This window comes from Rhinolophus sinicus, linkage group LG03, assembly GCF_036562045.2.
Source record: "Rhinolophus sinicus isolate RSC01 linkage group LG03, ASM3656204v1, whole genome shotgun sequence".
In the NCBI taxonomy this organism is placed as follows: Eukaryota; Metazoa; Chordata; class Mammalia; order Chiroptera; family Rhinolophidae; genus Rhinolophus; species Rhinolophus sinicus.
In genome coordinates, this window is record NC_133753.1 from 163,671,707 (window position 1) to 163,690,702 (window position 18,996).

General features: G+C 37.4%; 1 long non-coding RNA gene across 1 annotated transcript in view; it reads right to left on the bottom strand.

Annotated features, from left to right (window-relative positions):
* The window catches only part of LOC141570426 (uncharacterized), a 615,584-nt gene that overhangs the window by 424,783 nt on the left and 171,805 nt on the right, over window positions 1-18,996 (bottom strand). Inside the window, exon 4 of the long non-coding RNA XR_012494434.1 lies at window positions 9,431-9,543. This is a non-coding gene — a long non-coding RNA (uncharacterized LOC141570426). The remainder of the gene's footprint in view (window positions 1-9,430; window positions 9,544-18,996) is intronic.

Sequence of the window (18,996 nt, forward strand, 5' to 3'; positions counted from 1 at the left end):
GACGAGCTGTGTGGCTCAGGCACACGCACCTCACAACCTGGCTGTATTAATCACAACAACCTGATACACTCCCTCCTTGGGATTCTCACAGACTCCTTTCCAGCTACAAGTCATGAAGTTGCTGTCTCCAGTCACTCCTGCCAGGTCCCAGTCCAGTAATCCTAAGCATCTTTAAAGCATAACTTGTTTTTTCTCTTATGCCTAAGTCATCACCACTGTGACTCATATATCACGTTAAAATATAGCAAGAATGTCCCATATAAAGCCTTTCTGTTAAGACTTAGAACTGTAGCATGATAAGGGTTGTCAGCAAAAATTACAGAGAAACAAATACTCCTTGTAAGAAGCTTCAATCTTCTGTCAACCACACACACTAAAAATTAGTTGATTATAACCCTCAAATAGGAAACATTTTTATACCCTGTTTCAGGGGCAGGGAAGCAACTACATGTGGCCTCTTGATGGAAGTCTATTCTTTGTTGTGTCTTCATTGCATATTTAGTCACTCTAAAGGATCAAACATAGCAAAGAATTTGGCAAGAAATCTTTCCTTCCTTTTCCAATTTCCCCCAGATTTTACAGACTTTGGCCCTTGAACACACAAAACCATACAAGCCTATTACTGTAAACTTACTCTGCCTGAAAATTAATAGACAGAGCAACTTTATATTCTAGTCATAGTCTGAAATTGCAGTTCTTGATATTTGGAACCAAGCTGAAAATTATAAGTCAGAACAAAGGCTATTTCAGTCCCGTATGTCTGGAAGAAAATTAGTATTAATACCTCTAGTCTCCAACTCCATATAGACTAAGCAGAGGTAAAAGCATGTAATTTCAGTTGGGTCCTTTACACTCTCATTCCCCTGCCCTTCAGATCCATCTCCTATTCTTACTGTTTTTATGAGCACATTTCCATTTTCAGAACCCTATCACGTACTAACCTTGGAACTCAATGACATATTTTAATCTGAGGGTTTTTCTTTTTGAAAACCAATTGTTATTGGCATACAGGATAGTCATAATAATAGTATAAAGCTTAAGACAGGGCTCTGGAGTCAAACTACCCAAGTTCTAATCCCAGTGCTACCACTACTTACTATTAAGTTGAAACATATGAAATTGCCTTTTTTGTAGGTAAGGCAGAAAACGATCTAATACTTACAATTCCACAAAGTTCAACTTAATTGATGTCTCACCTATCTAGAAAAAAAAAGGAATAATAATAGTTGCTTTGAGTAATTCAGGAGATAATAAAAGGGTTTTGGTTGCATAATTGACTATAACCAAAGCAGAAGTAATAAATATGGTAAGACAGTGCTTCTCAACTTTAATATGCTTAAGAATCACTTGGAGATCTCATTAAAATGCAGATCCTGATTCAGTGGTTCTGGGATGGGGCCCAAGAGTCTTCATTTCTAACAAGTGCCCAGATGATGCTGAGGCTGCTAGCTCGAGGACCACGGTTTGAGTAGCGAGTGTTATAAGAAGTTTCCCCTCTCTAATGATAGGAATACTTCTTCCCAGGCCTCTCCCTTAGAGACATTCATTCAGTATGTCTGGAATGAGGCCTGGGTTTTTCGTTTCGCTTTGTTTTAACAAGTACCTGAAGGTGAGTCTCATTATTTTAAAAAGTATGGAAGGCACTATTGTAAATAAGAGAGGTAGAATCCAAATTCTATATTTGTTAAGAGGAAAAAGAGATCATTCCTAGCAGAGAGGTCAAAAAAAACTTCCCAAAGGAGACAAGCTGTGAAGCAGGTTTTGCAAAATGGATAGGATTTGACTCTAGAGATGTGTGGAGGAGAGTATTCCAGAGCAAAACTAGAAAGAGTGAAAACAGAAACAGGATATTGGGGCACAGAGTGGGGCTCATGCAAGCAGTTCCATCTATCTGGAGTACAGACATACCTTGTTTGATTGAGCTTTGCAGATGTTGCCTTTTTACAAATTGAAGGCAAGACTCTCCACTAGGAAAAATAAAATAAAATATTACAGTCCTAGTTTTATTGCAGTGATCTAGAAATGAATCTGCAATATCTCCGAGGTATGCCTGTATAGCGTTCAGGAAGGGGAAGATCTCAAATATCAAATAAAGATATTAGGACTTTATTTTGAAAAAATTGGAAATATATTGACCATTCCTAAGCAGAGAAGTGACATGATCAGAACTGGGCTTTTAGGACCATAGCGCTTCATTATTGAAGCTGGGCCAATAACGGTATCGAAGAATCATTGTAGAGCCTGAAGCAGAGCCTGTGACTGGGAACCCAGGGTTTAATGTGATGGGCTTGCAGGTGAGCTTGCTTGGTCTCAGCTTCATCAAGGGCAACATGTCCATTTAAACATCCAGGTAATCATGGGACATGTGATTTTCCAAGGTTATTTTGTTTCTCCGTAATTTCAGAGACAATTGTTTGTGAATGGCCGTGCATAGCCCCACAAGAATGGAATGATGGGAGCCTCCTCTCCAAATCACAAGATTAGTTCTCATTATGCACACAGACTTCAAGAAACCTAAATGGTGTCCTGAGGATTCCTTGTAGCTCATCCCAAAATCTAACTTCTCTAAGAAGTTCCATCTCTTCCTAAAAAGTTCAACCCCTAAGCTCCAGAGTGACAAAACAAGTCTGTCTTAGAAGAGTCCCAGTCTTTCAACTCAAGCACACCCATAAAATACTCTCCCTTTTATTTAGGACAATGTATTATTAATGCAACAAAGTGTTTTGCCTTTCTCCAAAATGAGGAATCAGATGGATGGATGGATGGATGGATGGATGGATGGATGGATGGATGGATGGATATAGTTCTCCATCACCCCAAGCTTATTAGAGTCCTAAATTCTACTTTCAAACTTCTTCAAACTCTAACCTTTTCAAACTTCTTCATACTAGATGCCCTCCCAGCACTCTTGCTGCACCAGCTCCCTTTCTCTAGAATTATTCCCACTTGAGGGCCACTAGAGCTTCCCAAGGCCCCTGTTAACAAACTGCCTCCCCGCACACTGGAGTCTGCCACTCTGTGACGCATTTGCTGTTTAAGTGGTCATGTTTTGTCCAGCACATCTCAGAGCCAGTGTTGTTCTGGTCACAATGAGTTTTTTATTTCCCTTAGTTCGTGGCATTAGATATTCAGCCAAGGCAGACTTCTCTAACACTGAAGTCATTCCATCTCACACAGCTTTAAACCTGTTCTTTTTCCATGGCAAGAGGGATTCAAGAGCTTTCTGAGAGGAGCTGGACCAGCCTGGACGAGGTAACTTGATTAAGATTTGCATGTGCCCTGCAAGTATGCTCAAGGTAATAACAAAGGAAACCCCCTGTTTAGCATGCCAGGAACCATGGAGAATTATAAAGTGAGTGGGAAAAGGAAAGGGGAAAAAAACCCAACAAGACTTGAGTTAAGGCACTTGGGGGACAAATAAAGGAATAATAACTTCTCTCTTAAATTCTAAATCAGCAGTATTAAAAATTCCCTCCACAAGACCCAAATATTACAATTTACGTGCACTTAGACATTTTTGCCTCTGAAATAGCCAGCAAAGCCGCCTCTCTGATCCCACACACTTCACTGTGTACAGTACTTCTGTCACAGCTGAAAGGCTTAAACAGTCCTGAAATAGTACTGTGCATTAAAGCTTGTATTCTCTTTAATACAATACCGTCTCTTTTATTCTCTTTAACACAGCCCACTGCTACCCAGCATGTGTAAGGCCTTCTCAGCACTCCTGCTGACTTAGTGCCGGCCATCATAATGTCTGGAAAAGGGAGACAGTACCAACTGGCCCGTTACATAGCAACAGCTGCCATTTTTGTAAGTACCTACTGTGCACCCAGCCCCTTTTATAGAATACTGGTAATCCTTACATCAACCTGCCAGCATAGTTTTAGCATTCCACTCATTTGACAGATGAAGCAACTAAAAGAGGCTGTCACTTGCCCAAAACCACACGGTAAGTGGCACAACCAAGAAATGAACCCATGTTGATCTAGTCCCAAGGCTTGCATCACCATGTTTCCCCAAATAACTTAGTGATTAACCTATTTCTGGGCAGTTAATTGTGTTTCCAGGTAAAACTTTTTAATGAATGAAAAACAAGAGGGGACAGAGCCCACCATACATACTTACAAGCTTGGTCCTCATCAGTTATCTCCAACACTTATCCTGCTATATTGCTCTTCTGAACACCACTTTAGTAAATCACATACCTTTCAGCTCTCTTGACTTGTGTATATGTAATTGTCCTTCTGTGGCCACCGTACATATTCTGAACAGCTAAGTGGGGTTTGGGTAGATAGAGAGTGAAGATTGACCACTTCCTGGCATCACAGCTGAATATAAAGAGGAAGAGCACTCACCAGAAGACAATAATGTTGAATTTGAGAAGGGTATTAACATCCCAAAAAGGACAAATTTGCCCCTGTAAGCACAACTATCACAAAACTAGTTCAATGATTTTCCAGGCACTTCAGTTTACTCCATCAGAAAAACCAAATAGATAGCATTTTTTTCTTAACAGCTTTTAGACATGTTTTATCCCATCAACTGAGTAAAATCACATGGTTTTGTTACATGCACAAATTGCAGAAAATATTAATATGTTTAATTCCCAGTCAATATGTTGATTCTCCTTTAGCTACCATGTTACTGAAAGGCTCACCTGCAGTAACCCACCTTTAAATAAATTCACTCCACATTATAAAAGCCCTCCGAGTGTGGAAATACTCATATATATTGCTAACACTAGAGTTTGGGGATGCTGGCCTCAGGGCTGGCGGGTAAGCTGGATCACATTTGCTTAACTGTATGTTTGGGTTAACCAAAGCCAGCTAATCAGAACCACACGGTATTTAAGTGAACTCCTTTGCGTCTATAAAATAGATTCCTGAAGACCAAATAAAACTTGCTTAACCAAGTGTGCTGCTCTCATTAACTCATTACCCTTGATGTTTGCTCATAAAGGCTGATTTTGGTCAGGCTGGTGGTCATTTAGGGGAAGGTCCATACCCTAACAAACCTCATAATGACCAAACAGCATACACATGAAAGAGGCAGTTCTGCGTCAAGATTGGGGTCAAAAGTGGAACACTGGAGTCTCACTGTTTTCCGTGCCATTTTTACCTAACCTCGGGAGCTGCACCAACTGACATTGCAATCTTTGCCAGGTTAGGAATTGAGAAAGGGAAAAGACAGAGCCCAGTTGCCTGTTTTTTACATAGGGTTAGCATAATCTTAGGGTCAAGGAAAGGAAATACAAGTGGAACAGAATGTGAGTGTAACTTTATTCTTCTTGTCTTCTGTTTTTGCCCACAGTATATCTCTTTTGCAGCTTCCTTGATGATAGAATATCCTTCCCTCTTTTCTTCCCTTTCTTCCTTCTTCCCTTCCTTTCTTCCCTCCATATCCACGATGTGCCCAAGCAATTTTCTAACTGTTAATATGGTAGGGAGAGGAGGAAAGGAAGGTGGGGGAGAAAATGCAGCCTTGGAATTAAGCTCTGGGAAACAAAACAAGCAGCCCACAGATGACTCATGTAGGGAGTTTTGACTTCAGAATACAGGTCTAGAGAGAGATGTGGATTTGAATCCCACCCAAAAACCATAGATCAAGAGGAGGCCATCTCTTTCTTCCATTCCTCCTACCTCATTCCTAACCTGATTGAGACCATGCCTGCCCTCAGAGACACTAAAGAATTAAACATGAACTCAAATAGTTGTGGCTCATCTATGATGTAGTCATTAGCTGCCTCATGTTTCCCTTATTTTTCACAGCAACCCTAATGTAGAATCATAGCACAAAACTGGAGTTATTTGGCCACCAAATGGAAAGACTCAGTCAGGGAAGCCTGCAGAGCAGCAGCAGTTTGGAGCTGGCCACATACGGAAGGGAATAGGACACTGCTTGGGAATCTGTGTCCCCAGGAAGCAGATGCTGATTACTACTTAAAGGGGATGGGGAGGCGAGGGACAGGGGGCAGACAACTTGGCTTTTGTTCCTGTTGGTTTGTTCATTGTTCTGATGTGACTTACAGTGTTTTCATGAGCAAAAAAAGCCTTATGGTTGGTGATGAACTGGACTTTGAGTCACAAAACCTTGCTGATATGTTTGTCCAACTGTGATTCTAAAAGAGCTCTGTGTCCCCTGAGAAGAAGGCTCAGTACTTTCATATACTGCAGTTGGAAGACCAACTGAGATACTGAGACCTTCAAGTACCCACCACGATGTGGTCTCTTAGAGCTCACTAATCTGTGTGACTTGCCCCAGTAGCCACAGTGGGATTGGTAATTGATGCACATATCAATATATCCAGCAATATTATTTTTTTCTCTGAAGCCTTATCATCTCACGCCTGGAATACTATACCAGCTGGTCTCTTCCCTATATGCAGGTGCCAAGGAATTGGCCTAAGCACCCCTTCCATCAGATGAGCTCCCTGCTCAAATACCTAAATTCCTGATTGCTGAAACAAATCTAAGCTCCATTATCTGGCTGTGTAAGGCCCTCCCTAAGCTGACCCTCCAGTGCCTTTCAACCTATTTCCCAGTAATGTTCAATATTAATTCACTGTTAAGCCCCATTAACCTCTCCCCTACTATATACTACATACATTACGCTCATGTCTACCACTGTCACTCGCCTTCTACTACTTTCATTAAACCCCTGTCTGTGTTAACCCTATTCAGCACTAAAGTCTCACCACCCAACAACTTCCTCTCACGTTGAAGACTCCTTCCTTTCAACGCCTATAGAATTTATGGTCTGTCCCAGGTCAGTTACTATTTATTGTGGAAGATATGGTACATTTTCCCCCAGTTTCTAGTATTCTCATCTTCTATTACTTTTAAGTAACAGAATCTACTTTTGTAGCTAAGCACATGACTTTCACCTAGGACTGCACTTCCTAACTTCTGTGTGAGCATGTAACTTAAATTCTGCCCAAAAAGATATGAGCTAAAATCAATTATACAACTTTTTCATATCCTATAAAATAAAAAAAAGACTCTAAATTTTTTTGGCTTTCATTTTTTAAAAATAAAAACTGTTTCTTTGACTTTTACTTCTTTCTATAAGCTTCCATGGATATAAAAATATTAATATATTTGTATTTCTTTTTTCCTGATAATTTGTCCTTTGTCCATTTAACTTACAGGCCCAGTCACAAATCTAAGAAAGGAAATTTTTTCCTTCCCTACACTATACATGGGAAAAATATATAACAATACATTTAAATTAACAGCAAAAACATGAACTACATAAATATAAATTTAACAAAGATGTATATACTGAAAACTATAAACACTGTTGAAGGAAATTAAAGATCTTAAGATGTCAGTTCTCCCTCACACACATAGTTGATCTATATATTTAAATCAAAATAAAAACCCTAACAGCATTTTTTGTGAAAATTGACAACCAATCCTAAAACTCTTGTAAAAATACAAAGGACCTAGAATAGTCAAAACAATTTTGAAAAAGAACAAAGTTGGAGGACTACACTCTTTAATTTCAAAAATTATGATAAATCTACATAGTGTGCTATTCAAGACAGTGTGGTATTGTTATAAGATTAAGCATGTCAATCATGGGAAAAGACATAGACCTATACAAATATGATCAATGTATTTTTTACAAAGGTGCCACGGTAATTTAATGAGGAACAAATAGTCTTTTCAACAAATGGTGCTAAAACAACTGTATGGGGAAAAATTATCATTCACTGTTACTTCTCAGCATACATAAAAATTAATCAAAATGAATCATAGACCTAAATGTAACAGCTAAAATTATAATATTTAGAAGAAAACAGGAGAATATCTTTTGACATCTTTGAGTTATGCAAAGATTGCTCAGGTCACATAAAGTATGAACCATGAAAAAAAATAATTAATTGAAATTCTTCAACATTAAAAACTTCAGTTCTTTGAAAGATCCCATTAAGAAAATGAAAAGACAAGCTACGTCTGAGAAGACATTTGCAATAGATCTTATATCAGAATATAAAAAGAACTCCTCTTATTATTAATAAGACAACCCAACTTTTTAATGGGCAAAAGATTTTAACAGACATTTCAGACAAAAAAATACAAATAGGCAATAATCACATAAAATGATATTCAATATTTGTAATCACTTGAGGATGCAAAAATTGTGGATATCACTACACAACTACTAGAATAGCTAATTAAAATAAAGTTGATAGTAAGTGTTGGTAAGGCTGGGGAGCAACTGGAATTCTCATACATTACTGGTGAGAGTATAAAGTATTACAACCACTTTTGAAAATACTTCAGCAATCTCATGAGGTCCAATACATATTTTACACATAATCTATCAATTCCACTCTTAAGTATTGTCCCAAGAGAAATGAAAACACACATCCACAAAATACTGTACACAACTGTTCATAGCATCTATAGTCATAAAAGTCCAAAACTAGAAACAACCCAAAAGACCAATAACAAAAGAATGGATAAATAAATTATAGTATATTTATAACATGGAATACTACAAAGCAATAGAGAGGAATGAACTACTTTGAAACACACAACAAAATAAACGAGTCTCAAAAACAGTAGACAGAGTGAAAAAAAATACAAAAGAGTGTGATACAGAGTATATTGTAGGGTCTATCTACACTAGCATGAAACTGAGAATGAGTGTCTGCTTAAATTTGCATCTTGGCACCTCACTTGTATCACCCTAGTCCCAGCCTGAAATTGCATGTATGTGAAACTCTAGACCAGACAAAACTAATCTATAATGACAGAAAGCAGATTAGTGGCTGCCTTAGGCCCAGAGTTAGGCCCAGCTAAAATTATAATATTTAGAAGGACTTGAGGGAACTTTTTGGGGTGATGGAAATGTTCAGTATTTGGATTGGGGTAATGGTTAAATGGGTGTACACATTTGCCAAAATCCATTGAACTGTACACTTAAAACAGGTGCATTTTGCTTTCTGTAAATTATACTTCAATAACACTGATTTTATTTTTTTTAGGGGATTGCTCATTCTCTACTTTCTCTCTTCTGCCTTGTTGTGAACTGAAGTATGGAAGAGGTAGGGACAAGCCAGCTTTACCCATGGCAGAACAACAAGGAAAAGAGACCTGGACGCTAGAAGCCCAGCTCCCCTTGAGGGATGAAAAATTGATAGCTGGTGGGAAGGAAGCTCCTATCTTGTTTGAGTCACTGGACTTTTGAAACACTAGATAAAACAGCTTAGCCTGAGCCCCAACTACCACAATTACATATAATTGAGCATTTTTACCAATTACTTTCAAGTGCTTTAGGTTTACACATTTCAAAGAGACTATAAATTCTTCATAAGGCAGGCCTAGAGAAAAATGGGTAATTTCCCAAACCAGTTAGGACACACAGGCTCATCGGTTATGGCCGTACCCCGTGCTTTGTTCAATCACCCACAAAAGCTTACCTAACTAAAGTCTGTGAAGGTTGCCAATACATTTTGGCTGGCTGGTTAGCACCTTCTCTGTCCCAGGAGTATTCAACAATTAAGCAAACATATTGGAGTCATTTCACGGTCACCTGCAAAAAAGAAAAAGAAGAAAATTTTAAAAGAACCAATAGTACATAGAGTTAAAAAATACAATAAATAAATGGTAAATTCTTTAAAATGGTTATGAATAGTATTGAAAAGTTCACAGAACCCATATGACATCAAAATAATCAGTTCAAGAGAAAAATGTAATTATTTGGATTATCAAAATACTACAGAGAGAGAGAGATTAAAGCTTTCAAATTTTAATTCATTTCACTGATACTGAATAAAAAAATACATCCCTGTACCATTCTTCGACTAACCACTAGAATCTAAATTCACTTATACTTGGGGAGGTTAAAAAAATAAAAATAATAGAGGTTTTTCTAAGTGGCTAGGTGGTAGCAGTAGTTTTAGTGTAATTTAATCCTCTAAAAAAGTACAGTGAAATGAAAGAGGGTGAGAACAAATTGTCATAAATTGATGGCTGGCTCTTTTTTTTTTCCATTTCACCTACTGTATGCAGGAGTTGATCCAAAATTCTAAACAAAGATGGGCCGAAGCAACTCTTTATAAATAATAGTCTTGTTAGTTCTACATTCAATTTTTATTTTTTTTAAAAAAGGAGCTGTTTGTTAATTTTGTTACTTTATGAATTGAAATTTCATGACTCAAAGACTCATTTTTCTCAGATGGTCCTGATTTAAATCCTTTTGTGTCACCCATCGTTTTCAGGGTTTGAGGTTCCTACCAGTATGTATAACCTACTAAATGAATAAAAGAACAGAATTAGTTGAAAAGTCATGAAACCCCACAGGACATTTGGAATCAATAAATGTAAATCAGTAAAATCATTCCATCTTTGATCAGGTATCTTTCCACTGGCTTGTTCCCTTAACAGAATTCACTATAGAAAGTAGAGCATCTTTCTATTTTAGTCCCATCAAATTTTGTTTTAAAAAATCAACTTCTAACCAGGAGATATTTAAAATGTTTAACTTTTACTTCACCAAAAATTGTTAGAATAAACAAATTCAGTAAGGTTTCAGGATACAAAATCAACAACAAAATCTATTACATATAAGAATGAGCTATCAAAAAGAAAAATTAAGAAAACAATCCCATTTACAATTGCATCATAAACAATTAAATACCTAGGAATAAATTTAACAAAGGAGGTAAAAGACCTATACCCTGAAAACTACAAGACACTGATGAAAGAAATTGAAGAAGATACAAATAAATGGAAAGATATTTCACATTCATGAATTGTAAGTACTAATATTGTGAAAATGTCCATACTACCCAAAGCAATCTATGTATTCAATGCAATTCCTGTCAAATTTCCAAAGGCATTTTTCACAAAATTAGAACAGACAATCCTAGATTTTGTATGGAAACACAAAAGACCCCAAATAGCCAAAGCAATCTTGAAAAAGAAGAACAAAGCTGGAAACATCACTCCCTTGTTTGAAATTATATTATGAAGCTATATAGTAATCAAACAGTATGGTAGTGGTATAAACACAGATGTGTGTGTGTGTACTGAAACATTATTCAGCCATGTAAAAAGGGAAATCCTGCCATTTACAACAACATGGATAAAATTTGAGGGTATTATGCTAAGTGAAATAAGTCAAATAGAGAAAGACAAATACCATATGATCTGAAAAACAAACAAACAAACAAGCAAAACCCCAAGCTCATAGACACAGTGAACAGATTCGTGGTTGCCAGGCAGGGATGGGAGTAGGCAAACTGGATGAAGCAGATGAAAAGGTACAAACTTCCTGTTATAAAATAAGTCATGGAGATGTAATGTACAGCATGGTGACTATAGTTAATAATACAGTATGACACGTTTGAAAGTTGCTAAGAGAAAAAAATCTTAAAAGTTCTCATCACAAGAAAAAATTTTGTAACTGTATAATGACAGATGTTAACTAAATTTATTGTAGTGATAATTTCACAATATATGCAAATATTGAATCATTATGTTGCACACCTAAAACTAATATGTTATATGTCAATTATACTTCAATAAAAAAGAAACTTAAATTTTAAAAAAGTAATAAAATGTTTAACTTTTGAAACATCAAAAATAAGCAAAAGTTAATTCACTGATAGGATACAGTCATTTCTATTCTTCTCTTCTATATGAATGAAATGTCTTCAATGCGCATTATTAGCCAACTTTGAATGAAGGAACCAAAACTGAACATGTAACCTTTCAGTTCTTAAAATGCCCTGTTGTCTTTAGTCTCATTTCTTCATTTTATCTCTGAGAACTTAACAAAAAAAATCCACATTATATTAAGTCATACCATAGGTATTGAGAAAGAACTTTACTGTCTTAGAGGCATAATAATTTTGGTCACAGGAGTAATTTTCTGCAAAGCAGTCCATCTATTTATAAAATGAAACCCAAAACAGTGAATGTAATTCCTAAGTAACCACAAACTAGGTTTCACTCATGTGTCTCTTTAGAAAAATGCATACACACATAAACACTCACACATCTTCACCTTCTTCCTAGATCTTCTTCTCAGATTGGCTAGTTATGGCACTGACAAAGTACCAAACTCTTTGCAAAGAGATTTCTTTAGAGTCATAAATTGATAACTCATCTAGAGTCCTATAAAGAAAGAAAGTGCCTCTTATCATCGGCATGGCTCTTATCCTTTCATACCTGTGCCCCTTTGGGGTCTTCTTCTCTGAGCAGACACAGCTAAAGCGGGGCCTTCTAAATCTTTGTCATACACTTTCACCCCCTCTGCCTACCCCTTCGTATGCTACTCCTCACCTCCAACTCCAAGGGAGGAGAAATTGTTTGTCTAATCCATCTGAGTCCAGGACTTAGACTGGACCAAGGCACAGGGAGCGGTTGTGCTTTGAAAGCAGGAACCCTTGAATGTCCTTCCCGCCTCCATGTGGAATGCTGACTGAGGCTGGGATCCAGGGTTCATCTCCTTCTTCCACACTTAAAACAGGTCACCTTCTCTCTCTTGCTCTCTCTTTCCATCTATCACTCCATTCCTCTATTTTCTCTGCTCCTGTTTATGGAGTTTTCAGATTCAACAGCAATCAAGTTGGGAGTCTCACTTAGCCCTAGACCCTAATCCATTTACCAATACAACTTGTATAAAATGAGATTATTGGATGCTTATCAAATATTGATAAAGTGATATATTAACCAGGGTTCTCCAGATAAACAGACTCAAAAGGATACATACAGATTTATTAGAGGCACTGACTCACACAGTTATGGAGGCCTAGAAGTCCCACAATCTGCTGTTTGCAACCTGGAGAACCAGAAAAGCAAGTGGGGTAATTCAGTCCAAGTCTGAAGACCTGAGAATGGGGAGGGCCAATTAGTTTAAGTTCCTATCTGAGTCTGAAGGTGCAAGAATGGAGCACTGATGTCCAAGGGCAGAAGATAAATGTCTCAACTCAAGCAGAAAACAAATTTTCCCTTCTTCCATCTTTTTGTTCTATTGAGGCCCTCAAAGGATTGGATGATGCCCACCCACATTGGAGAAGATGATCTTACTTAGTGTACCAATTCAAATACTAGATGCCCAGTGAAGTTAACACGTAAAATTGACCATCTCACATGGCATTTAGTTTCCGACTTAGCTATTATTTCCTACTACACCTTCCCACAGTAGGAATGTCCCAAGGAAGGAAGGGTGATTGTTAGGATTCCCAAATGCTGCCCTGATCTCCTCAGAGGTAGCATGAACTTCCCTTCCGTCATGTTGCATTGACTAGACTGCAATGCAGTACTCAAAACAACCATGAAGTCATGTGCACAATACTCTGTAATTCTCCATTTTCACATAAACTATCTCATCTGAATCTCATACAACCCTGTGAGGTCAGTACAACAGAGATTTTCAACTCTGTTTATAATAGCAATACTAAGGCTAAGAATTAATTGGCTTATACAGTGAGTTTATAGGACCAAACGCTGAGATCTCTAACTTATATCAGGACACTACCACAGTCTCTCAGTCTTCACTCCATTCTAAAAGGGAGGAACTGAACTAGCAAAAAGGAGGATTTTGTGAATATATAGATAATATTTGGAATAAGAGGAGTGTGCAAGTGTGTCATGTGTATGGCCTACGTTGGCACAGAACCAGAACATAAAAGGGATATACATCATTAGTTGACCTAGTATAATTTTAGTGTGACTTAGTAATTTTGCAAATTACTCTAAGACTAATCTTGCCCATTATTCCCCTGCCTCTTGGAAATTTGCACAATGGGGCGAGTCCTCCTAAACCTCTTTCTGTTGACTGCTCTCAGTTTAACACAGGGAATCCTACCAGATTTCCCCACCAACAGGAAGCAATCATGAATACTACTATGTACAGCCATTGATTTTACATCCTTCTTTTCTTCTGTAGAATAGGCAACATACTTCTAAAGCAAAAAAATTTTGTTCCGAGTCATATGAAAATTCACTTATTGATTTTTTTTCTCTTCCTTAGTACTTTTTATCTACTGAGTATTACTTTTAAACTAGAAGTGTACAATTAAACTAGGGCATGTCCAGAAATTAAAAAGTGAGATGAGACAGAAATCATCTTTATCAGGATAGACAAGTCAGTCTTGGGATTGCTGGAGTGGATAGCTACCTTATCTACCTGTAACTTCAAGACAAAAGCAACTTCCTATGGTAATGAAATCAAAATGATTTTGGCTGAAAATAATAAACCCACTATGGTTATTATTAATGGTAACAATCTGCACCCAAAGTACAGCTAGACTGTAGATATAGAGCAAAGGGACAATAACAACCACATTAAACAGACTTAGCAGGCAATGGAGCTTCAACCAGCTGGAGCAAAATCAAATCAAGCTCCCAGTTTACTCCCATAGAGAGACTTTGTTTGCCAGGTTCCCGGCATGACAAATGCTGCCAGTGATCTCTAAAATGAGCACATCAGTGTAAGTATTGACAGATTCGTTAGGTCTGGGGCAGCCATCAGACACTACTGGTCTAATGCACAGGGCATGTGTTCCTTTTGCTCATGCTTGTCATTTGTCTAAAGGATCTAACCAAATTTGCATATACTGGAGGCTTAAGTAGTGTTCTTCTCAAACATCTGGGCCAGTTAGAGTTGTAAAATGAATTTCACAACATTTCTGTGAATTAAGCATATCACTGCATCTTTTCATCAGTTGCAAAGCTTAGTTGCTTACAGAATCCAAAGGGGACTCTGAGTCCTGAGACCTTTGCCAAACAGCAAAACCTTGAGGTAAATTGATTTCTCCACCTGTTAAGTGGTAATAACAATATTTCTTTACCCTCCTTGGTTTTGTTCTGAGGCTTAACCAATTCGTTTGTTAATTGTTTTTCTCCAATCGAATCCTTATTGAATACACACTATATGCTGGCCACTGTTTGAGGAAATGGGGAGGGGGAGAGAATGAGATGCAGCAGTGAACAAATACTCCTGTCCTATGGAGCTTACATTCAGGAATGGGGAAAGTGATGGGGGAGAGAGAAGATCAGACAATAAATAAACACGTCAAAATGTGAAAAATACTGTGGAAAAACTAATGTCTGGAAGGGAAATATGGAGTGCCAGAGTGATGGTGGCTTTCTGTTTTGAATGGAGGAATCAGGGTAGTTCTCTCTACCAAGATGCTGAAAGTTGAAACTATTCCATCGTTTATATCTTCCTAAAGTATGGAAAATACTCAGATAAGTGAAGAGAGTACATTTCAGAAGGAACAAAACAGTCTACTCTTTATTCTGACCACCTATTCTAATCCTCTTCTGAAAATAAAGTCATAATAAATTATCTGAAAGCCTATGAGTCATACTTTGTATTATTCAGTATTAATCAAAATGTCATCCTCAGATCTAGTTCGTTTTCTATCAGGAAAGTAATGAGAGGCACCATCATTTGAAGAGAGATCACAGAATTAAATTTGGGGCCATGAGGGTCTACTCTCCACTCTGCTCATAAACCTTTTTGTAACTTTATGCAAATCATTTTGTTTGTTCACCTTAGAACATTTAAGAAGTGAGGTATATGGAATGAAAATCATAAATTAGAAAGGGAGAAAAACTTTTCAGTACTACTTCTGATTTAAAAACTCTATAAAGAGAATTAGAGAATAAGAGTGAACTAATTTGTCAAGTGAGGATGACAGGTAAATCAAAACATTCAGGAGAAAGTGCACATTGGACGAGGTTATGAGGAATGGGTAAAGATTAAAAACAAAAGTAATTTCCTTGACTGGAGCCAAAATACTGAAGAGGTTAATTGTAGATGATGAAAGAAAAAATGTAAACCAGTACTAAAAGATCAACTTGAGGATGGGAGAACTTCATGTTTGATTTGAAACTTCAAGGAAAAAGGAGGCTCCATTACTCTAATTATATAGAAAAAAATATGTGGTTAAAACAAGAGTCAAGAAAGAAAATTTGAGTAGCAAATTCAGGCAGTGAAGAGCAAAGTTCCTCAGAGTCAAAGATAACCAATAGGACTGAAGAGAGAACATCAAATAAATTCTAAGGCTAGCATACTATGCTTTCCTCTATTTTCAAACTTTTCCAGAACTGTATTTAATATTTTTATAATCTGTGCTCGCTTCAGCAGCACATATACTAATATTTTTATAATCAGAAAAAATATATAAGTAAATATAAATATAGTCTGAACAAAAGATTCTGATGCAAGAAGCAAAGAGAAAGCTAGAACTAAGAATCCAAATTAAGCCACTGCCCCAAGTTTGGTGGTCTGATGACCATCTATTTCTATTAGAAACATTTTGCATAAAGGAGGATTGTGACTTTACAAAACAATCAGAGAGAGTCCCCTCAGAGGGTTGCTTCAGTTGTCATAGAAGTTTCTGTAGTGTAGAGGACTTGTGCAATCGCAACTGGCAGATGGCAATCGAGAGGGTCACACAAGAATCCAAACCATTCACAGGACTAGGGCCAAAAAAGGGTCATTACTCTAACCATTCCAGCAGGAAAGCTTTCATCAATATCCTAGGAGCAAAGATTGGTGGCTCACCCTGGAACCTGTAGTTTTTAAAATTTGAGCTAGAGAACTCTTCCAACCAAACCTCATCACAGCCCCAGTATAAACAGATAAAAAAGGGTCTAGATCAACTGTGGTAGAAGAAACGAGAAGTTCACCTGTTCAGGTTCTCCCCCAGCCCATGAAGTGGCTCAGCTGGGGCATCTCTGTGGAGACCCTAGGCTCAGTGAAGTATGTCTTGAAAAACCATTGGATATAAATTATGCCAACATATTAGTAGTTTAATTTGCTGTGTAAATACATGTTATGTATTTACATAAATGTATAAATATATTTACATATTGAATGTATAAACATGAATTTACATTAACTTTTCATTAAAGCTGGTATCTCTCTGATGTCTAGAACTTATTGAAGACTATCTGACCCTCGCTGAAAGCACCCGACTTTAAGGTCACTGTCCCAATGCAAGCACCAGGCTACGAAGTCATACTGAACTGCCTAACAACGCAGCTCCACGAAAGCCAACTAAATGACACCCATTCTCTATGTAAGGGCATTCCTGGGGGACCATATTCAAGGATGGTCTGTGAAATCCAATAACCAGGTTATCTGAAAGTCTGAGAATAGCTTTTGTAACGTGAAAGAAACAGAGGTAGGACCAAAAAAAAAGGCCAAAGTAAATCTAAATCTAGAAATCTTTTACCTAAGTACACTGTACATTTATCATTGATTGCACTCTGGGTTATTGGGTTTTATGTTTTGTTTTGTTTTAATCTGTTTTTCTCTTGGTTGGTTGTTTTTTGTTGTGTTGTTTTGTGTGTTTTTTTTGCCAGGATACGTGCTATTTAGATATCTTTATCAAACAATCCACAATGACATCTACACATGTGATTTTCTCTGAGTTGCTGGAGTACACAGTCCACTTATGTGTAACAGACAGAGGACTATTGAGATTACTATGAGAAAGGGTAGTAGAGGGTGATAAATGATCTACTTCAAACTCTAAAATAAATAAGCCCCAAAGTCTCAACTGTAACTTAATAGGAATACATAATGGAAATAAAATCATAGCTATTTATCTATTTTATTTGACATTTTTAATGGGTTAAGGAAAATAAGCATAGGCTTAAATCAGTACTTTTCATGCAGACAAGTTCAACGGGAAAAATGAGCTGGTTAGTGGTACTTTATGTATCAATGCTTAGAACAAATGGAAAACGGCGCTCCATGCATTCACCCATGTAGACTTATAAATGAGAACTAGGTATGAAGCCAGACAACACTTCAGGAGATTCTGGTGGAGGACCTAGGGGAAGTGCCTCTCAAGCCGTCTGACCTCACTTCCTCCTCCACAGCAAACCGGCTGTCTTCTTTTACCACCAAGTTTCTGAGGCCCAGAAACAAAGACCCAAGAGCCACAGTTCTCCGAATTTTTAAGGAACTAGAAACTGAGCAGGATAAAGTTTGGGAGAAGGAACTGCTCTTTTTCTTTCTAATAAAAGTCCCTTAGAGGGAAAGTCCCTTTCCATTCAAATTAAAACCAGAAATGGCAGAGATTGCATTTTTTTCATTGTCTTTAGGTACTATGAAATAGAAGATCATTTTCAAATTGTCTAGGAATAAGCTTCACCAGCTGCTTAAGCACTTTTCAGTTCAGGTTTTTCAGGCAATAGCTGGCTTCCATCCAAGCACAGAAATGACAAAAACCCATTTTTCATAAAGGTCATCATGATGATATCCTCAGGAGAACTAAAAGAAGAGAGTAAAAAGGTGTCTGTGGGATTCCATCACGCAGAAGTGGGTTTGGCTGGAATGATACATTTCAAAGAGTTTTAGAACTCCAGTAACAAAAAGCAGCATTGGGAGGAGTTGCAGTCTTGCTTCTGAATGAGCATTAATAATATGCCTCGCCGGGGGATGGGGCGCAGGGGTCTGACTGACCACAGTGGAATGCGGAGATAAAAAATTAAACTGCGCATTTAGCTAAACAAAGTTTTACCATGCATGTTACATTCCACTTCTCCTGAGGCCCTTCAATAAGTCTCAGGAAGTAACAAAAGGGAAAATACCATGTCTTTATTTCTCCAGAATAAAGAAGTATCTGGTTTCTTCTTTTAAATAAAGTGTCCAAGTGAAAGTAGGAAAAATGAAATTTTAAGTCTCAGTAACTTTTAGTTTAATGTTTCTTGTGTTGCCTTGAAACTTTGTAGTTCCGTTTAAACTTAATAGTCTAATTTTCCAAAGATTTCTCCTGAGCTTTTATTTAAAGCAGCAGCACAGGGTCAACCAGGAAGAAGGAGAGACGAGGGAAAGATTAAAAATAAAAATAAAAAGCTGCATCAATTAAAGAATCTCCCCAGCCAACTTACCTCCATGGTAGTCATAGTCTACAAGTCCTATTTTGAATACAATTAAAGGGAATGGGAAAAGGAAAATTCATCAAACTATTTTGAGACAAAGGAGTATTGTGAGGACAGAGCCCCAAAAAGT